The sequence below is a fragment of the Nycticebus coucang genome, chromosome 12 (assembly GCF_027406575.1).
Source record: "Nycticebus coucang isolate mNycCou1 chromosome 12, mNycCou1.pri, whole genome shotgun sequence".
Classification (NCBI taxonomy): domain Eukaryota; kingdom Metazoa; phylum Chordata; class Mammalia; order Primates; family Lorisidae; genus Nycticebus; species Nycticebus coucang.
In genome coordinates this window covers 83418809-83422761 of record NC_069791.1, presented here as the reverse complement: position 1 = coordinate 83422761, position 3953 = coordinate 83418809, and the positions used below count along the sequence as shown (strand labels likewise).

The 3953-nt window shown below is 43.5% G+C and overlaps 1 pseudogene across 1 annotated transcript; it reads left to right on the top strand.

Annotated features, from left to right (window-relative positions):
* The first annotated feature begins 1049 nt into the window (after positions 1–1049).
* LOC128561629 (ras-related protein Rab-5A-like) lies at positions 1050–3249 on the top strand (annotated as a pseudogene). Its single transcript, XR_008373304.1, has one exon. The product of XR_008373304.1 is annotated as a ras-related protein Rab-5A-like (transcript).
* The last annotated feature ends 704 nt before the right edge of the window (positions 3250–3953 follow it).

Below are 3953 nucleotides of genomic sequence, written 5' to 3'. Positions count from 1 at the left end.
GGGCAACATAGTGAAACTCTGTCTCAAAAAAAAAACAAAGGAATATTGTTTCTCCAAGTTCCGGCCACAGCAGCCTTCTTTCTGTTACACACCCAGCTGGCCCTGCCTCAGGGCCATTGCATGGATGTTCTGCTGCCTGAAAACCTCTCCTACCTCCTCACCCAGCTCCCAGCAGCTCAGCAGGCGCCCACTTCCCACCACTGTGTGTCCTGTCCATTGTTTCCTTCACCTGGCAGTCTGAGACAACCATGTTTAGCTGTCCCCATTCCTTGTCAGCCCTTCTAGAGAAGCCAGGCTCGGGAGGGAAGGACAGGCCTGCCTGGCACACTGTGGAGTCTGCCTGGGGTGGAGTCACTTCTCACTGAACATTCGTTGAAGGAAATAATGACAGGGTAAGGGAGGGCCAGACAGAGCCACAGCCAGCCTAGGCCTCTGCTCTTCCTCTGCTGCTGCCAAACAGAGCCCAGTCCTTGTCCACAAACCTCTAGCCCCCTAAACTTTAGGCGCCCCATTCAATTAATGGTCTTTACAAAGGCCCACATACAGCAGCCACTCTTCTAGGGGAGCAGAGAAGGGGAGGAGGAGAGGGACCCTGAATACCTCCTTCCAGAAGCCCCGGCCCACCTTGGCTCAGATGCCATGAGGTGGTCAGAGAAAGGCTGCTGGCTCCAACAGCCTGGGTGGGATCCTCAGGGCCTTGCCCTCATGATGGCAGGACATGGGGATCAGGAACACAGACTCTGACGTCACACACATCTGCACTGGGATTTTGGTCTATGACTTAGGACCTTGGGTAGATCATTTACCATCTCTGAGCCTCGGTTTCTTCATCTATAAAGTGGAAGTCGGTTTTTGTGTTTTGGTTCGTGAAGAAGCCTGGGGCTAGCCTGAGGGGCGGAGGCAGAGGAGGGAGGAGGAGGAAGAATTAGTTGGAACTCGAGCGCGGGCGGCGGCGGCGGCGGCGGCGGAGGAGATAAGAGGAAGGCGGAGTGGCGGGAGGCGGAGACGGATCCCGACAGCGGCGGCAGCACCGCACGAACCCCGCACGAACCCCGCACGATGCAGTGTGAGGGGAACGGCGCGAGGAGGAGACGCCTGCGCTGCCACCGCGACAGACTGACCCCAGGCTTTCGGGCCCCCACGCCGGGCCTTGCCGTCAGCAAGCTTCAGCTCCGCTGCTGAGTTTGCCGCGGCCTCAGATTTCTTTACCTCCAGAAAGAAAAAAATTGACCCCTAGCATCCTGGAAGATTATTTAAGAATCTGAAATTAGGGACTTATTTCAAATTTGGACATGGCTAATCGAGGTGCAACAAGACCCAACGGACCAAATACTAGAAATAAAATATGCCAGTTCAAACTAGTACTTCTGGGAGAGTCTGCTGTTGGTAAATCAAGCCTAGTGCTTCGTTTTGTGAAAGGCCAATTTCATGAATTTCAAGAAAGTACCATTGGGACTGCTTTGCTAACCCAAACTGTGTGTCTTGATGATACTACAGTAAAATTTGAAATATGGGAGACAGCCGGTCAAGCACGATACCATAGCCTAGCACCAATGTTCTACAGAGGAGCACAAGCAGCCATAGTTGTATATGCTATCACAAACGAGGAGTCCTTTGCAAGAGCAAAAAATTGGGTCAAAGAGCTTCAGAGACAAGCAAGTCCTAACATTGTAATAGCTTTATCAGGAAACAAGGCTGACCTAGCAAGTAAAAGCTGTAGATTTCCAGGAAGCACAATCCTATGCAGATGATAACAGTTTGTTATTCATGGAGACATCTGCCAAAACATCAATGAATGCGAACGAAATATTCATGGCAATAGCTAAAAAGTTGCCAAAGAATGAACCACAGAATCCAGGAGCGAATTCTGCCAGAGGAAGAGGAGTACATGTTACTGAACCCACACAACCAACCAGGAGTCAGTGTTGTAGCAACTAAATCTCCAGTTTGAACTAGCTGGGATTTTCTTCTGCTTTCTAAATGTTAATAACAGTGGAATTGGAGCATTTAACCAGCCCAACTTCCAAAAAGAAGAGACTTACAATAGAGTCAAGTTCCTAATACAGAATTATTTTAAGTGTTTTGACCTTAATTTTTAATAACATGCATGTGTCCCTCTGACTAATATTTCAGCAATAGAAAGGGAAAATGAGAACTGTATGTACACTTGTTTCATTGGAAAGTTGGGGGAATCATTCCTCATCACTAGGGATATGGACAAATGATTAACCAGCCAGTTTCTCCACATTGGTACAGTAGTTACCTATGAAAAAGATATGCAACTTATTAATTTGGGATTTTTAAAAGTTTATTTTTTAGAACCAGATTCTAAAGATATTTATGCTTAGCTACAGTATTCAGGCAAATCATAATTTCTCCTGGTGTTTAAAGTGTACTTTCTACATTTTACTAAATTAACCACACTAAAACTGTCCCCATCTCCTGAGGGAAAAAATGAACATTAGGGCATCTAAAATAATAGCCAGTCTTGCTATTTTTTTAACTGGGGTATAAAAGTCAAATGTAACCCCATCTTAGAGATATGAAAACTGATAAATGCATTTTAATGGATAGTGTTCCCCTTCACATGTGTGAGCTCTTCAACAAAAATGAAACAAACCAGGTGTCTGTGATTTCTATGTAATCACTGCGGGCCATTACATAGGTTTTGTTGTTTGGGGGCAGGGAGGGAGCTTTTGTTCCCTTTTGACATAATATAGTCAATGCACTAACAATTATGTATATTCAAACTTGATTATTTTAAATTCGATCTTCAGCTGTACTGTAAATAGGGTACTCGATTGTAGTCTCTATATATGTATTACTTTTCTGTAATATTTAAGAGTTGCTTAAAAGTATACAAAATGTACAGTTACTAAACTAAAACAGCTAATTCTTTCCCTCTTTGGACAGAAGGGGCTTCAGTTCTTACATGGTTAGAACTATAATAAACAATGTACCCATAATTTGTAACATAAGTATTGCAATATGTTAGTAACAATCTTGCAGCCTTGTTTTCCAAAGTTCATTTTATTTCGATCAGTTCAGTATAGTGCACTCATTATTTTAAGTATTTTCATTATAGGAAATCTACCATGTGTCAGAGATGATTTAATCTGTTTAAGTGTTGAACTGCTAGGAGAACTTGTACATTTACGATAATGCAGACTTAGTAAGGAAAACGGTTCACCAGTGTTTAGTTTTATATTGAGGTGCTCAGGTTGGAATAAAGTGGTATAAAAAGCAAAAAAAAAATAAAATAAATAAATAAATTGGGAGTCCTCTTGCCTATGCTGTGGAAGTTAATATTCAGATAACTGTTTTATCTCTACTTGGCAGTTAAGGCCCAAAGCTGAGGACAAACGTCATCAGGTGTCCCACGTAGTAAAGAGAGCGAGAGTCTGTGTGACTTGTATAGGAAGATCAGGGATACCAGCAAGGAAGGGGAACCTGGCATCTTGTTCACTGGCTGGATGTTGACTGAGCTGGAGAAGCTACAGGCCCACACTGGGGCCCTATAAGAGAGGTGTGGGCAGAGAGTGTCCTTGGAGCCTGGGGAAGTGAGTAATGCATTTTTATTTTCAGTCTCTTTCCCCCATTGTGGGCTAGAAGACGAGGGAGTATATCAGCTATCTATGGCCATGATAACGCTGCATAACAAGGAACCACAAAAATCTCAGCAGCACACATGTGTCTGTTTAGCTCACAAATCTGCAGCTGACTGCAATTGAATGATCTAGCATGTCCCATAGTTTGGCTGGGACAGCTTTGCTGATCTTGACTGGACCCCTCTTCTATATAGGGCAGTTTTTTTCAACCTTTTTTATCTCATAGTACATTTGAATGTATAATTAAACTTCCACAGCACACTTAAATTATGTTGATCAAAAAAAAAAGAGTTAAAAAATATACTTACTGGCTTTGAACCTCTTTCAAAAATAATTCAATTAATG